The 17,847-nt window shown below is 44.9% G+C and overlaps 2 long non-coding RNA genes and 1 other non-coding gene across 5 annotated transcripts; 2 read left to right on the top strand and 1 right to left on the bottom strand.

The window, feature by feature from the left end:
- The first annotated feature begins 8,495 nt into the window (after window positions 1–8,495).
- Window positions 8,496–10,648, top strand: LOC122217158. Its single transcript, XR_006201326.1, has 3 exons — window positions 8,496–8,587; window positions 8,858–8,995; window positions 9,863–10,648. It is a non-coding gene; the product is annotated as an uncharacterized LOC122217158 (long non-coding RNA).
- Window positions 9,276–9,397, top strand: LOC122218852. Its single transcript, XR_006202161.1, has one exon. It is a non-coding gene; the product is annotated as a small nucleolar RNA SNORA26 (small nucleolar RNA).
- A 1,736-nt stretch (window positions 10,649–12,384) lies between the features above and the next one.
- On the bottom strand, window positions 12,385–17,561 carry LOC122217156. 3 transcript variants are annotated; one of them, XR_006201323.1, is made up of 5 exons: window positions 16,919–17,561; window positions 16,628–16,709; window positions 14,777–14,911; window positions 14,026–14,156; window positions 12,385–13,340 (listed from the first exon to the last, which is right to left on the bottom strand). It is a non-coding gene; the product is annotated as an uncharacterized LOC122217156 (long non-coding RNA). The 3 variants fall into 3 exon arrangements; XR_006201324.1 differs by lacking the exon at window positions 14,026–14,156 and having other exon boundaries at window positions 12,385–13,343; XR_006201325.1 differs by lacking the exon at window positions 14,026–14,156.
- Window positions 17,562–17,847: the final 286 nt, after the last annotated feature.

Genomic DNA, 17,847 nt, shown 5'->3' with positions numbered 1-17,847 from the left:
TGTGTAAGTTTGAGAGCTCATAAACATTCTTTTCAGGTTATTGATACTGAGGAGGCTGGTTCCAGTGCCCTCTTTATGAAGAGCCATGGAGGAAATTGTTTCAGGAATATTTGTGTTTCTCTTGAGTGAATGGTTTCTATTTTCTGATTTTTGCATCAACTGCCAGGCAGTGCAGAGCAAAATTTTTGGCCTTTTTCCAGCAAAGTGTACAGAGCCTCATGGGTATATTTTGTGTGCTAGACCCCCCACTCCGATTTCCTCACTTTTTTTTTTCCTTTTTAAATCTCATTGCAATGTATTCTTGTAAACTTACAGCCAAGTCCTCTTTGGACTAACATGGGGGTATAAACAAGAAAGAAAGAAGGAATAAATTACAAATAAGCAAATACAAAAACAAATACAAAAAATATTACAAATAACTACAAATTGTTTTCAAGTACTTGGGTAACACCATTTCACTTTTTAACTTGTACTACTGCCTTCTTCCTTTATATATGGATGTCTGGCTCCCTTCTGACATTTATCACCTGTGAACAGAGCTGGGGTTTACCACAAATGTCACGAATGTAGGGGCACCTGGGTGGCGCAGTTGGTTAAGCATCTGACTTCGGCTCAGGTCGTGATCTCGAGGTTCCTGAGTTCGAGCCCCACGTCAGACTCTGTGCTGACAGCTCAGAGCCTGGAGCCTGCTTCAAGATTCTGTGTGTGTGTCTCTCTCTCTGCCCCTCCCTCACTCACTCTGTCCCTCTCCCTCTCTCTCTCAAAAATAAATAAGCATAAAAAAAAAAGAATGGAGAGAGAGCAAGACTCAGAGGGCTTTCGATATATTATTAGGACTTTCCTACATTGGGAAACCAAAAGCATGCCTTACAGAGATGGTTTGAGAGTAATGTGTGTGTGTGTGTGTGTGTGTGTGTGCACGCACGTGCATGCAAGACGAGTGTGTGAGGTATGTTCCATCCCAAACGGCGGAGAAAAGCAGTGTCAGACTGTTCCCCAATCATTCCCAGCAGCTTTTTTTATCCAGAGGGCTTGGTGGCTGTTCAGAGAGTATAGGCAGTTGACCATTTTTATGCTTGAGGTTGTGGCTGTCAGGGAACCTTTCTGCAGGTTGACTCATCTTCTCGGAGCCTCTAAAACCAATCTCATTTTGTGTAGGAGAGATTCCTGGAGCTCAAAACCAAGCTTCTCCACACCTGCCCTCCAAACTTGGCTGAGACCTTCTGCCCAGTTCCGGTAACTGGGTCCACCTTCTAGTGACCCATCTGGTCACTTGGAGACCTGCCCGTTCTTACCAAATTCTTCCTAGAGCCAGGGTCACGTGGTCAATCTCAGCGTGGTGACCCAGTGTGCTCTCTCCCACCAGTTCTGGAGTCAGGCAGAGAGAGCACTGCAGCAGGAATCCCAAAGCTAGAAACCAGTTCCCGCCTCTACTTGCGTTTCAACACACAGTTGGTTCATCTTCTGGGGCAAGTGATCACCTGTCTGGGTCGCGGTTTCCACATGTATAAAATGAAACCATCACATTACCTATTTCTCGGTGTTAACATGAGGATTCAAGGAGACCACATATATCAAAAACCTAGAACAGTGCCCGACACATAATAATAAGTGTGCAATAAAAGCTGGCCATTATTCTGCTGATTCAGCAAGAAGGCCTTGCGGTACGAACACAGAATTTTCTCCCTAGCTGTGCCGTGCTAGGGATGTTGTTGAAGGAGAGCCACAGCTTACCTTTTCTCACGTGTCCGAGCAACACAGGCCGGTTTAGAATGAAGCTGCTAAAGTTTAGGTTCCAGGCTTGGGAGGGGCCCTACGATGTGTTCGCATGTTTGAGTATTTTTGTTCAATGCATGAGAGTAGGATGTTTTTGCCTTCTTTTCCTTAAGAAGGACCACTCAAATTGTCTCATTGTCAGGCCTCCTAAAGTCTGGCTCCATCTGGTACCCAAGTCATATTATATCTCTGGAGCCACCATGATCTGGCCAGATGGGTGCTGACAGCAGGGAAATTGAGAAATGGGTATAGACTCATAAATATGATCGTACACGTTAAAAAGGCTGACTTTAAATGGTGTCATTCGCTTAGATGAGACACCTTTGCTCCAAAATAAAGACTATAAATTTTCTTCTAATCTGTCTTTAGAATTGAATGAATGTTTGCATCATACCCTAAATAGGTAGCTCTCTAATCTAAAAAATGCCACCTTCATCTTGCTGCTTAATCAAATTTCACAATATTCTCTGACTTTGCAGATTAATTGCTGTGCAGAGTGTTTTGGCCCCAGGCTATGTTGCCTCCTCTGTTTGCGCTGATGGCTTTTTGTGGCCCTACTCTATAACTGGACCCCATTGATTTCCACAGCTGATCCCACTAAGCCTTGCAGAAATTGCCTCCCACTGCTCAGCAAACACATTTTGCCACGAATTTAAAATAACCTCTATAGGTAACTGTCACACTGTTTCCAGTGAAGAAAACATCGCCAAAACTTAGAAAAGAATGGAATGCAATATACAAAAACACCGGTTCTTAATAGAGCAAATCCATGATGCTTCGGGCCAGCTAAGATGCCACCCAAGGTGCCCAAATGCCTCCGCAGATACCTGTAATGAGTCGAGGTGACCCTCTCGGGACACTTGACCCCGCTTTGAGGCTGCAGCCATAGAGAGGAACCCAGGCAGGGGATGCAGTGATTGTCTTTATCCTGTTAGGATCATGTCTGTTGGGGCACAAGGGTAGACATGAGACAGAACAGCAAATGCGTCGCAAGGAAGACCATGATGTTCTCTTCATCTGATTTCAGTGAGCCGTTGCCCTGCTGCTCCCAGCCATTAATCAAATGAGCGTCTCTAACTGTGGAAGGTGTCAGCTGTCCTTTTGAAAAGCACTATACAGGTGTCCCTTCACCAACACAGGTTTGGCCTGCCCAGGGCTGCCTCTGTGTGGACTTTTAAGATAAATACAGTGTGATGCTGTTAACGTATTTCTCTTCCTTATGATTTTCTTAGTAACATTTTTCTCTAGCTTTATTTTAAGAATACAGTATAGGGGCGCCTGGGTGGCTCAGTTGGTTAAGCGGCCGACTTCGGCTCAGGTCACGATCTCACAGTCAGTGAGTTCAAGCCCTGCGTCGGGCTCTGTGCTGACAGCTCAGAGCCTGGAGCCTGTTTCAGATTCTGTGTCTCCCTCTCTCTGACCCTCCCCCGTTCATGCTCTGTCTCTCTCTGTCTCAAAAATAAATAAACGTTAAAAAAAAAATTTAAAAAAGAATACAGTATATTTAAACCTATAGTATACAGGATTGTGTTAATTGACTATGTTATCCGTAAGACATCCAGTCAACAGTAGGCTATTAGTAGTTAAGTTTTGGAAGAGTCAAAAGTTATATGCAGATTTTTGACCATGCTGGGGTCAGTGCGTCTAACCCCCACATCGTTCAAGGTTCCACTGTACTCTATTCTGATATCACGTTCATACAGGTGTCTACAGAAGGGTAAAATAGGCTTTCTTTTATTTTCTGTAATGAAAATGATTATTATTTTATTTTTAAACAATTTTTTAATATTTATTTTTGAGAGAGAAGGAGAGAGAGAGAGAGGGAGAACAAGTGGGGGAGGGGCAGAAAGAAAAAAAGAGAGAGAGAGAGAGAGAGAGAGAGAGAATCGCAAGCAGGCTTCACTCTGCCAGCACAGAGCCCAGGACTCAGACTCAAGAACCATGAGATCACGACCTGAGCCAAAACCAAGAGTCAGATGCTCAACCGACTGAGCCACCCAGGCACCCCCTGATTATTGTTTTATTTTCTGATTACAAATAATATATACTCATTGTAAAGAATTTGAATGACACCTCAGAAATATTTGAAAGCAAAAAATTACGTGAAATCCCACCATCTTGAGAGAAGCACTACCAACAGTAACCATCTTTTCATGTAGACACACGGACTATATATAATATGTGTATATACGAGCATAGATACAGATACATAGATACTTGGGATTACAAGACACATGTAGTTTTATCATAGACATTTTCTCTCTCCTTCTCACTCCTCCCCACCACTCTCTGTCCTCCAGAAAACCATACTAAGAATAGGTTGTGCTTGCAGATGATGAGTCTTGAGGGACAAATAGGAATCAAGGAACAAAGGAGGAGATGTGATGGGCAGTCCAGACAAAACGGCATGTGCAAAGGCAAGGAAGCAAGAGCTCTTAGAGCAGTGCTTCCTGAAACTTCAACGTGCATATAAATTACATTGATTGAAATGCAGATTATGAATCGGCAGATCAGGGATCAGGCCTGAGATCCTTTTTTTTGTTTGTTTGTTTGTTTGTTTGTTTGAGAGCCTTTACTGCTGACAAGATTTCAGGTGATGTCCACGCTGCTGGACATCTTTGAGATATAAATTGCTGTGCTATGCAATATGGTATCTACCAGTCACACATGACTATTTAAATTTAAATTAGGGGCGCCTGGGTGGCTCAGTCGGTTAAGCGTCTGACTTCAGCTCAGGTCATGATCTCAAGGTTTGTGGGCTCCAGCCTTGCATTGGGCTCTGTGCTGACAGCCTGAAGCCTTCAGATTCTGTCTCCCTCTCTCTCTGCCCCTCCCCCACGGGCTCTCTGTCTCTGTCTCTCAAAAATAAATAAACGTTAAAAAAAACTCAAATTAGTTAAAAGTAGGGGCGCCTGGGTGGTCCGTTAAGCATCTGACTTTGGCCCAGGTCACGATCTCATGGTTTGTGAGTTCCAGGCCCGCATTGGGCTCTCTGCTGACAGTGCAGAGCCTGACTCGCATCCTCTGACCGCCTCTCTCTCTGCGCCTGGCCCGCTCACACAGTTGCATGCTTTCTCTCTCTTGAAACATAAACAAAAACATTTAAAAATAAATTAGTTTAAATAAAAATTTAAAATCATTCCTTTGTTGTACTAGTCACATTTCAAGGACTGACTAGCCACTTGTGGCTGCCATAATGGATAGCACAGTTATAGAACATTTCCATTATCACAGAGAGTTGTATGGAACAGTGCTGGACAGAACATTCAGGGAAATACAGATAGTTCAGTATGGCTGGATCATAACAGGTGCGTGGGATGGGGGGAGGTCGAAAGATAGGGCATTGGTCTTGATCCTGGTGGCAGTGTGGAGCCATTTAAGGATTTCCAATGGAGATGATAGCAGTGTGGGCATTATACTGGGGGAGGGAAGACTGGAGGGAGGGAGGCTGAATGGAGGCTGCCGCAGTGGGCCAGAAAGCAGATGATGTAAGCTAGAACTAAAGTTTAACAGGGAGTGGGTACAAGAGGGGAGACTCAAGGGATGATCCATAGAGAGAACTGACCGAATGAAAGGAGGTGAGGAAGCAGGGTGCTGAGAATTGGAGAGGAGGCAGAAAGAGGAAGTCATCTGGGCTGAATCCTGGACCGCGGGGGCTAAGGAAGTGTTATTCATCAAGAGGACGCAAAAGTGTGGGGTTGGAAGAAGAGAACGAACTGCTTGAGACAAGCTGATCTGTGGTGTCTCTGGGTCCACCGGATGAGGATGTGTGCAGGGCTTGTGGGTATTTGGTACCTGAAGCTGGGGAGAGCAGTCTTGGCTGAGGGATCACCTCTGCATGGGTGGGGGGGGGGGGGTGAGGGGGGAAGCAGGCAGGCTGGGAGCCCGGCATGGGGATCCTAGCTCTGCCAAAGTTGTGCAGTCTAGGAAAATCACTCAAGCTTTCTTGGTCTCCGTTTATGATCTCTAAAGTGATGATAATGATATTTTTATGTAAAAGACTAAACACTATGACTGGTTCATAAGCTCATTCAGTGATACTAATAATATTCTCATTATCTCCCTTGCAGAATTGTCTTATGAATTAGAGACGGCATGTATAAAGTGTCTGATACTCAATTAATGAGTTGTATTACTATCATTCCTGGGAGGTGGGTCAGCAAGAGCAAACAGCGAAAAGGCAAGAGAGTTGAGAGAGAATGTCGCCGGAAAGGGTAGGACAAAAGAGGGAGGAGGAAGGTGTAGGAGGAAAAGCAGGGAAGAGTGGAGACTTAGAAATCAGAGGGAAGAAGGAATCAAGGAAGGAGTGGTCGGCTATGCCCAATGCCACAGAGAAGCTAGAGGAGATAAGGAGCATTGGATTTGGTCGCTGAGAGGTCACTGGTGACCTTGGAGAGTAGTGTCAGGGAAATTGGGAAGAGGAAAGTCAGACTATACTGACCTGAGGGCTGCATGAGGCTGAGGCTGAATAAGGCTAGAGACCTGTGTTGGTGTAGTCTTTCTGAAGGTCTCTTAGGAAGGGGAGGAGAGTGTGGTTTGGGGGACTGGGGGACATTTGATGGAGGGAAGGTTTATTCAGGTTGGGAGAGAGAGAGTATATATACATAGAGAAGCTAAGAGCCAAGCAGAAGTGAGAGAAGAGACAGGAAGGGGAAAAACCCCAAAATAATGGATAGCTTGTGAGGCTGTGGCAGGCTGGCAAGAATGCAGCCTGGAGCTCAGGGGCAGGGACTTCAGGGTGGTCTAGGGAAGATGAACCTATTTATTGAGGAGGGAGTTTGGGGAACTAGGAAGACAGCAGAAGCCCATCAGGTCTCCTGTGCCTTTCCACCTGGGTCCCTGGTCCTCTGGATCAAGCTAAGTTCTCTCAGATGGGACAGATTTCTCTCAATCAGATCTGGCAATAAAGCCAATTGGTTCCATTTTCTTTAAACCGAATTAGAAGCATTTTTAATACCACATACAGATTACCCTGAATTTATACAATGAGTTAATTTTACTCCATCGTCTCTGTATTAATTAATTTTTTTTAATAGTTGAGAAGCCATTTTTCCTCTACACAAAATGAATGATTTCGCCTTTTCCAATGAGCTGCAGTTGTCATTTGGCCAGAGTTGTGTGAAGCCTTCGGACTGAGGTGGGTTTCTCCCCGAGTTCAAGTTAAACACTCTTTGTAATGATTTCATAACCTCTTTCAGTTTTTATCACCTGGTTGGGGAGGAAGACATTCTGCACAACTACTGCCAACCCCACTAGATCGCCACTGGATTCCTACATTAGTCTCTTTATTGAGATTTTCTTTCTCTGTCCTAAGATTCTTGCCATGCAACTTGTCCACATTCACTGACATACATAATCGAAGGAAAGGTTAATGCCTCTCAGACATCCAAAAGGACTAAAACAAGAACAGGTTTGAAACCAGAGACATGTTCATAAGAATCTGAGATAAGAAAGGTAAACGCACAAGCAAACTGGTGTTCCCTCTGCCACTTTAACCCATTTTACATTGATCTTATGAATATCTGCAAAGTAGTGGCTGGCTGCCACGATTTATTAATAAAATTTACTCCTTTTCTTCTCAGCAAAAGCAACTTACTGACTCTCAAACCACACCCTCCATCAGATCCTATCATTTCCACTCCTAAAAACTGCTAGAACAGCTTTCCATTGTTCTTAGCATGTCATATGCCTTCCACCAGGGCCTCAAGCTTCGTCTGACCGGAGCCACCCTCATCTCAGTCCACTCTGCTCCTACATCCTTAAGTTCCACTTACATTCTGGGCTCCTTAAACGGGTCAAGTGCTTTCCTGTTCTTCCACAAGCTGTTCTTTGTGCCTGTTGGACCCCAACCACATAGGCGGCTTATCTTGATCAGCCCATCAAATGTAGATGCTACGTTTGCCTTCCCGCCCCACCTTACACACCTGTGGAAAGGCAGTGTGGTGTTTTAAGGGGCTATACTTCCAGACTTTTTGAGTTGAAATCCCCGGTCCACCACTTACTAGCTAATTTGTCACCTTGGAAAGTTACTCAGTGTGTCTGTTTATCCACTTAAAATGTGGGGCTGATAAGATATTTTGAGGACGAAATTTGACAACGGATGGTAAACTCAGGACTGTAATACAAGTTACTTTAGCACATACTCCGATTTTATTCCGCTTGTTTGTCAAGTGTGAGTCTGTCACCTAGGGAAGGTTTATGGTGCTCCCCAACCGCTTGCTGATTGAAGTCCGCTCTTTGAACGCGGTTAACGAATGAAGGAACAGTGGTCCTTTCAGGTTTAGGAGGAGCCGCTGGGTGCGCCTGGTCAAAGAGACAAGGTCCGGGTTCTCTTTAAGCTTCCAGATTAGCAGGACAGACTCAAGACACATACTGGACTGGTGTAGTTGTAGGAAAGGGAATCTGGATCCTGGCACAGCCCTAGAGTAACCACGAACTCTCCCTAGGAGGGGCCCCTAGGAAGGCACAGCGCCTGCGAGAACCACGTCCCCCAGGGCCAAGGGGAGGCGCTAGGGCTCCGGAGCTTCCGAGAAAGATGCTCCTGCAGGCCTAGCGCATCCTCCGCCCGCGGAAGAGCGCGGAGGAGCGCGGAGGAGTCCGGAGGAGCCCGAAGGAGCCCGAAGGAGCCCGAAAGACCGGGGCGGGCCGAGAACCGCGGGGGCCAATGGCCGGGCCCGCCCCGCCCCCTGGCCGGAGACTTGAGGGGATTGGCTGCCCGCCTCCCGCTGTGCCGCCGACCTCGTCGCCGCGCCACCGCCGGGTTCTCTGTGCCGCACGCGAGGCGTCGGCTTCAGTCCCGCGGAGCTGAGCCGTAAGTGTCGGTGGGCATGGGGGAGGGTGCCAGGCCTCCAGGCCCGGGTGGGGCTGCGCTCGCCCCGCGTCCCCTCGAGCTTTGCCCGCCCGGAGCTCCGCTGCTCCCGGCGGCCAGAACGGAGGGGTAGAGCAGCCCTCGGCGGCCCGGGGGGCGGGCGGTCCAGCCCGTCCCGGGGCCGCGCGAGGCACAGACGCCGCGCAGAGCCGCCGGGAGGCTTCCCGCGGGCAGGCCCGGGCGCCCTAACCATCTTGCGCTTTGCTCCCCCAGGGCGCGGCCGCAGTGGCGGCTGCTTTGCGGCGGGTTCGGGGCCCGGCCCCCGCCTGCGAATCCGGGAGCCCGACCCGGGGCCTGCGGAGTCGGTCTCCGACGTGTGCGGGGCTGCAGCGGCCTGACTTCCAGGCTCAGGTATGTCCCCGTCCTGGAGGGAAAAGCGAGGCGCTCGGCCCGGAGCACGTGGCCAATGGCGACCGGGGGTTCCCACGTGCTTGGTTCCAAGGCCCCCCAATTGGCTGCCCCTTCGGATAGAGGGCATGTAAGTTCCCGACTCCCCCACCCCCTGCAGGACAACTGCTTCCGGTGGGTTTTCGGACTTGGCCCCAGAAACCGCTGAGGTGCAGGGGGTGTTGTCGGGAGAGGAGAGCAGGGGTCGTAGAGAAGCCTGTAAAACCCCAGACCGCCCTTTCCTGTGCCCTTTTAAGGTTGACGCAGTGCCTTAAGAGGCTAACACAGAAGGGTAAAGTAAGTCTCCATAAAACCCGGGGACGAGACTGTAAAACTCCTCTCTGGATCCTGTCTGGAGTCACAGCAGAACCAGAGGAAATTTTTCTTGAAGTTTCAGCACCTTTGTGATATTTTTATACGGTTAATAATAGCACAGTGATAAATTTAACCTTAACCTTAGTTTTGAAGATACCTTCAGAGATGCCTTTTATTTATTTATTTATTTATTTATTGACGATTATTTATTTTGAGAGAGAGAGAACATCCCAAGCAGGCTCTCCGCTGCCAGCGCAGAGCCAGAAGTGGGGCTCAAGCTCACAAATGGTGAGATCATGATCTGAGCCAAAATCTTGACCCCCATGCTTAACCAACTGAGCCGCCCAGGTGCCCCAAGGGCAGCTTATTTTTAAAGGTGAGAAACCTGGGTATTGGAACAGTGCATACAAGGCTTTTTCCTGCGCCACCTTTGAGACAAACTGAAAAGAATGTACCTCAAAATTTGCTTTCTGTTTAAAATGTAAAAGGTCATTTGAAAATTTTTCTTTTTTGTAGGTTGAAAACTACAGGCACAAGCCATGGAAGCTGGAATACTCTAATGCTGGTATTTTAACTGATTTATCCCAACTCTGCAGTTTACAACATACACATGCCTCTAATGAGGTCAAATATTCTTTCACTTGTAGCAACCATGTATCCAGTGCAGGACAGCGCTGGCAGTGAGGGCAGCACAGCAGGTGTTCGATTTCTCATCTTGTCATTTAGTTCTTACAACTTTGTGAAGGTGACGCTGTGCTCTCATTTTACAGATGGAAGCAACCACAGGTTAGGTACTGACTCAAGGTCCTGTCACATGTGTAGCCCTGAACACGGATCCTCATGTAACTTTCTGGCTATGTGACCTCTTGGAAAGTTACTTCCCTCTCTTGGCATTTCATGTTGTAGTGTAACTGTAGAAATGCTGAAACAGATGAGGCCAGTTTGGTCAGGGGAGAGCACAGAGGTATTAAGAATATAAGCTCTTCATAGTATTTAGTTACATTGAACCTACAGAAGTTGCAATTTGGCACAAAGGGAGCATCTGTCAGCATGTTAGGTGGCTTTGATGAATGAGCAGAACGGCTATGAAGGGGGGATTTAAAGGGCAGGACTGTGCTAGATTGTTAGAACGTGAAAGTATTGCACTGGAGTGATGGGGGAAGGTTTTGTATGGGGAGAAATGTAACTGTAGCAAGATGAACAGAGCCTAGTATCAGCTAGTTCTTCCTTCTGACCTGCCCTGATTGTCTGTAAATACCTCATTTTCCAGTAATTTTAAATAAAGATAATTAATATTCACCTTGGAGTATTTTTTTTTTTTTTTTTTTTTTTTTTTTTTGAGGGGCAGATGGGGAGAGATTCTCAAGCACTTTCCATGCTTAGCTCGGATCTCCATGCAGGGCTTGATCCCACAGCCCTGGGCCGAAATCAAGAGTTGGATGCTGAACCCACTGAGCCACCCGGACATCCCCACCTTGGAATCCCTCTTAATGCTTATTTCATAACACTGTTGCAGCCTTTGTATCTAAATTGCATTTTTTAATATTACCTATTACATTGTAAAACCCAGCCTTGTGATTTTTAGGTAATTTACACAACAAATGTGTTAGAAGGCCAAAATTGCTAGAGGGGAAAAAGTGGGAGGGGGGATAGGAAGTACATGTATTTGCACTGACTGGAGGACATTTATAAGTTCAGACAGGGCTGGCCAGGGAGTGCTGATGATAAAAAACCTGAAGGAGATGATGTGGGTGTGTGTGTGTGTGTGTGTGTGTGTGTGTGTGTGTGTAGTTGGGTGAAAAATGTAAGCAGTCTTAAGCCAGGCAGTGAAACAGTGCGGAAAAATAGGGAACTCATTTTTTTTAAGGTGCCACAGAGACCAGGATTTAGAACTGTAGACACTGTCCGGTGTGATAGCCATTAGTCACATGGGGCTATTTAAATTTAAATCAAAACTGAATAAAATGAAAAATGTGGCTCCTCAGTTGTGTCAGCCACATGTCAAATGCTCAGTAGTCACAAGTGGCTAGAAGCTACTGTACTAGCAACAGATACAGAATATATCCATTACTACAGAAAGTTTCATTGGCAGTACTGTTCTAGAGGTTATAGGGTGTTTTACAGAAAAAAATCTATGGGATAGTGGACTGAATAATGACTCCCAAAGATAATCGAGTCCTAATCTCAAACCTGTAAATGTTACTGTATTTGGAAAAGGTGATTTGCAGATGTGATTAGATTAGGAATCTGGAGATGGGAAGATTATCCTAGATAATCTGTGAGCGCTAAGTCTAATCACAAATGCCTTTGTAAGAGGGAGGCAGAAGATTCCATGCTCAAAGGAGGAGGCTGTGTGAAGACAAGTAGAAAGAGATTAGGGATGCCTGGGTGGCTCAGTTGGTTAAGCAACTGACTGGCTCAGGTCATGATCTCATGGTTCGTGGGCTTGACCCCCACCTCGGCTCTGTGCTGACAGCTCGGAGCCTGCTTCGGATTCTGTGTCTCCCTCCCTCTCTCTCAAAAATAAATATTTAAAAAAAATTTTTTAAAAAAGATCTGATTTTGGCCTTGAAGATGATGTAGATACAACTTCAGGCTAGGTAAGGCTGGCAGCCGCCAGAAACTGGGAGACTCAAGCAACTGACCCCCTCCTCCCCAGAGCATATACTTGATTTCTGGGGCTCAAAAACTGACAGAATAAACTTCTGTTGTTCTAAGCCACCGAGCTTGTAATTGGTTGCAGTAGCTAGCCTCTGGTAACTAATACTTTAGACTGAAAGCTTCAGATCACAAGTCTAGCTGGAGCTGGAACCTCACCACATTGCCTCCTACGCTGTGTTTTTATTATGGGTTATGGGTCTGCGGGTCAGGGGGGTTAGATCTTATCTATCCATTAGTCGATTTTTAAAAAATTTGAGGTATGGCAATGAAGTTAAACTTTATTTAGATGAAAACCATTAGAGACCTGAGCAGGTGGCTAAAATATGGAGGATTAGCAAATGCCTCATAAAACAACACAGATGATCAACACTAATATAAAAATCAATTTATGGTTTATTGGGACGTCAGTTATTTATGTACATTTTCAGTAAATTTCATTTACACAGTACAAAGCACCTCCAAAGATCAAGCTGTAACAAAGTCAGTAATAAAAAATTAAGATAATATGAAAAACATCATTCTAATTTTTGCCTTGTGGGCCACACAGCTTTGACCAGCAGGGTCCCAGAGGTAATATAGACCATTAAAATGAGACCATTTTTCCATAACAACCTCAATTAGTTTTGGCTCATGTTCCACAAAATGTAAATTTGGATTTCTGGGAGTCTTTTAAAACAGCAACAAAAAACCCTTAATAGTATAACAAAACTAGTCTTTTCAGAGTCACTGCCATGGGGCTCTGACTTAAGTCCTATATGTTGCAATTTGGTGCATCTAAGTTGCTACAATACCAATACTGAATGATGACAGTGTCCTACTGGAGACTAGAAGGAAATTGGGGCAAAAACAAGTTTCTCAATGAGAAATTCATCCTGTTGTACTCAAAATCTCTTCTTATGGGAAGGAACAACATGTGATTCAAGTAGCTCTTTAAACTAAAATGCTAATGTTAATGGACAAAAATAAATTGTTTTCTAGGTTTATCAAAATTTCTTTTATGTGAAATCATTTTTCACCTATTATTTTGTATCTCATTCTGACATGAATTACCAATGCTTTTCTATTAATGTTTCAGCAAAGCTACCATTGGACTTGACCATAATGTACTTAAAGCTATTTGTGGCCAACTGAATATCCAAGATCATACCTTCCCTTTGATGAATGCTTATTAGAGCTGAAGCTTAGGATATGACCCCACGCTCAGTAGCACACGTAGACAATGTGAAGGTCAGAATGCAGTTCCTTGTTGTTGATGAAGAGATTGTGTATGTTGTTATTCATACGTTGCTAATTGTAGTCACGCCTTTCAAAACTTGAAGCGTGGAATCTCGTTCTCCTGGTGAAAGAAGTTAGGAACAAAATTGAACTCTATTTGTCTACCCTTCATACCAAATTCCAGACCCAAACAGTTTATATGTAAGAATCCATTTGAAACTAAAATTTAGATTACATAAAGAATAGAAAGTTTTGTGGGCTTTTGACCAAAATCAGGTCCTGATTTGGGGGTGGGGGGAGTGGAAGGGAAGAGTATATTTTTACTAAAACTGCCCACTATTCCTACAGCCTCTTCTGTTTCATTCTTGCTGACAGATTTGAATTCCAGTTTCCAACATCTGACCTCAATCTCCCACCACAAAAATTCCATTATTACACGTCTGAATATTTCTGCCTAAAGATGGCCATTCTTTTCTTATCGTTGTTGAAACAGTACCTACCATAAAGGGGCACCTGGGAGGCTCAGTTGGTTGAGCATCCGACTTCAGCTAAGATTATGATCTCACGGTTCATGAATTCAAGTCCCGCATCGGGCTCACTGCTGTCAGTGCAGAGCCCGCTTTGCATCCTCTGTCCCCCCATTGTCTCTTTGCCCCGCTCACACTCTCTCCCTCAAAAATAAATAAACATTAAAAAAATAACATGAAGTATTTCCATACAGAGTAACACTGATGTCCAGCTCCCTGTTGAAAGTTTAACTGCCCAGACTGTAGGTAACCTACTGATTATTCAAATGAGCTCACCCTGAAAAGACAAGGTAGAAATTTAGGTACTGCGGTAACAGAGGGCCAGGTTCCCAATAAACCTCTAGGCTCCACGCTCTCTCCTTTGTCACACTCAACTCCACAGGTTTGACTCTGCTCAAATCATGTACCTACAAAGCCAACGGAACACGTTTGAAAAAGCTCAGCTCACTTGAGATTCAGATACAAGTTACTCCAAGACCCGTGAAACTAAACTGTATGTAGGATTGTGCCCTGAATATATACCCAAGTGTCAGGTTCATGTGCAGCTCTGTTATCGTTTGGCCTCGGCAGGGTCCTGAACCACAACAGAATGAGATATAATCCTCCTAGAAACTTTCCTCATGTGCAAGTTTTCTTTCAGCATGAGTTTGTTTCTTAGTCTACATTTCACTTTTCAGCTATCTGAGCCAACCCGATTTCTGACCTTCTCAATGTTTTCCTGTGTTCTGTGGATAACTGGACAGCCACTTTTCACATCACCATGGATATCATCTCTGCCTTCTTTAAACCTTTTGTGCCAGTCAAAAACTCTTGCTCTCGACATTACTTCTTCACCATAAACTACTTTTAACATCTCAAGTGTCTCACTTGCAGATTTATTTAACTTTACACAAAACTTAACATGAATTGGTTGCTCTAAATAACGGTCACTCATTCTGATGGTGGAAAAAAGAATAATTCTATTCACATGTACTCACAAGGTTAGTGCGCAACCTGGAAAGCACTGCTGTGCCAGCTAAACACATACCTGGGCAACAGTCACTCCTCCTGTGATTTCACAAGCCACACATGGAAAAACAGTCCAAACAGAAGAGTGCAAACAATCTTTGGAGGAGTTGATGAAGGTTTCAGCATCATATATATACCATCTCAGCTTGAACACCTTGTATTTTCCCATATACAAAAGGGGAGAAAATAAATCAGCATTTTCTTACTTGTCGAATGGCTAAGAAAATGGTATTTGAAATATATGAACTATGCGCAGGGAGCATTTAGCCTCCCCACCTCCCCAAAAAAACCCTAAGATAAAATCCATCCTAATAACAGTATGGAAGATGCCATTTGTCTTGGCTGTATGTTTAGAAAGAGCTAGTTTGAAATTATGGGGCTTTTTTGTTTGTTTTTAACACTTTATTTTTTTAAGTTTATTTATTTTGAGTACGAGCAGGGAGGAGGGGCAAAGGGAAAGAGAGGATCTTAAGCAGGCTCCACACTCAGCCCAGGGCCTGATGGGGGCTTGATCTCATGACCATGGGATCATGACCTGAGCTGAAACCAAGAGTCAGATGCTTAACCAACTGACCCACCCAGGTGCCCTGAAATTATGGTTTTTCTAATGATGTTGATTGATAGGTCAAATGTAAGATATCAAAATAGTTTATTTCCAAGTACATAATGAGAATAGATTTGGTTGTCTCCAGTGTGTATAATACAATGTATGTAGTTGAGTGTTTAGGAATTCTAACATTTAAACATCGTTACCTATATTCATCCTGCACATACTATCTAGTGTATTCAGAATTTAAAACAAACACACATACACTGAAAAACAGCATCTTGTAAGCTTTGAACATGAATTTCTCTCATTTAGTTCTCAAATCAAAACTTGAAAGGTTTCACAAATTATGTTTGTACAACCCAAATGCTGGAATTAAAGTTATCCAATGATTGGTTGCAAATATAGACTGTATTTGATGAGTTCTGCCGTGTGTGTGTGTGTGTGTGTGTGTGTGTGTGTGTGTGTGTATGGTGAAATATACAGGCCATAAACCATTTTTAAGTGTGTAATTCAGAGGCGTTACTTGCATTCATAATGTTGTACAACCATCACATTTCCAGGACGTTTCCATCATCCCAAACGGAAATTCTGTACCTATTAAATAGTAACTCCCCATTCTCTCCTCTCCCTGGACCCTGGTAAACTCTGTTTCACTTTTTGTCTCTATGAATTTGACTAAGTTCCTCATATCGCTGGAATCATACAGTATTTGTCTTTGTGTCTGGCTTATTTCACTTAGCATGTTTTCAAGATTCTCCTATGTTGTAGCAGGTATTACTGACTCCTTAAGGTTGACTAAATACTCCATTGCATGTATATACACATTTTGTTTATCCATTCCTTTCTACATTTACTTGGGTTGTTTCTACCCTTCGGCTATTAGAAACAATGTTACTGTGAACATGGATGTACCAGTAACTGAGTGTCTGCTTTCAGTTTTCTGGGGTATATACCAGTAAGTGGAATTGCCAGATCATATGGTAACTCTGTGTTTCATTTTTTGAGAAATCATCAAACTGTTTTCCAAAGCAACTACACCATTTTGCATGCCCACAAGCAATGCACAAGGGTTCCAATTCCTCCATATCCTCACCAACAATTATTTTCTACAAACTTTCACACCGGTGGGTGAAAATTCCGGTATCTATAGGGTTAAGTATTTGCTTCCCAATCCTCCTTTGCCTCCCCATCTCCCCAGGCCCCCCGCTTTTTTGGCAGTGCTTTTCCTTCAGTGAAAACACAGATAATGTTGTGGTTTTTGACAAGCACAAGAATTCAATAAATACTGACATGCTCCTTTACTGGAGGAATCCGCATTACCTTTTTGGGAGGTGAATAGAGCTGCTTTAAGTGTCTGCATTAGAAACGAAGTTCAAAATGTAAGTGTGACTCCACTTGAACTCTGTAAATTAGCAGAAAAAGCACGTGTTAAAAACGGGCTGGGACACTTAAGTAAGGCGGTTAAACCCTAGAAGCATAGTATACTGTACTGTATACTCCATGAACTAAAAAGGGCGTTAGCATTAGAACCACAAGTTCACCCACTATTTTTAATCCAAATGTTCCTTTCAAGGTTGCACACCCTTCCACATAGGTGGAGTGAGTCAGTACCTGGCAGGGCTTAATCGGGTCTCGCTTTCCTACCACGGCGTCCTTCTGCCAAGTGGCAGCAGCGCGTCTCTGCCAGTCCATCTCCGCTCTGGCGGAGGAGAAGGCAGGTAAAGGTCCAGCCCGAGAACCCAGTGCCCGGGCCGCGCCTCACCTGGGCCTCGGGCTCCAGGGTGGGAGGAGACGCAGCTCCCAGCCTGCGCCTCGTCAAGGTCCCTGGCCGTACCCACGACACCAGACAGCCCCCAACTCAGCCTCGACCCGGCAAAAGGCTCCAAGTGTCGGAGGAGCCAGACCAATTGACAAAGCACCGCCGAAAACCGGGACTCTCGCGAGACACAAGAGTCCTGGGAGGTTCGTCGTGCCAATCAGCGGATGGGGGCGGTCCCAGGGCGCGTTCAATTGGCTAACCATGGGAAAGCTCGCGTCCCATTGGCATCTTTTCTGGCCCCAACTCCACCCCTCGACCGGAATGCCCGCCCCCTTCAATGGCCCCACCTCTGAACTGAGTGGGTTAGGAGGAAGGGAAACGCCTACAGTAGCGCTGGGTTCCAGGTGCTGGAGCTCAGGCGCCCGAATGGTCCTAACCCTTTACCTGGGGCACCATAGGAACAGGTCACGCTCAGGTTCTGACATGTTCCGTGGTATTCCTTACCTCGGCCATTTACTCTGTACTCCACACTATCCGGTCTTAGGCAGGGAGGTGATTTTACCTGTGCTTGAAAGAAGGCAAGGTTGCATGGACTAATTAAGATGTTTCCCTTAAAGCTTTCTAATCCGAATACCTTATATCTTGCTCTGCATGGTATGCAAGGAGCATTGATTTGTTTGTTTGATTTGGAACAATAATTAAACCCATTGTGCCTTCCCATTAACTCATCAGAAGAGCCCCGGTGAAGTAGGTACTATTACTGTCCTTGTCAGCCCTATTG

This window comes from Panthera leo, chromosome B1, assembly GCF_018350215.1.
Source record: "Panthera leo isolate Ple1 chromosome B1, P.leo_Ple1_pat1.1, whole genome shotgun sequence".
In the NCBI taxonomy this organism is placed as follows: Eukaryota; Metazoa; Chordata; class Mammalia; order Carnivora; family Felidae; genus Panthera; species Panthera leo.
The sequence above is the reverse complement of the archived record's forward strand: the minus strand, read 5'-3'. Positions and strand labels throughout refer to the sequence as shown.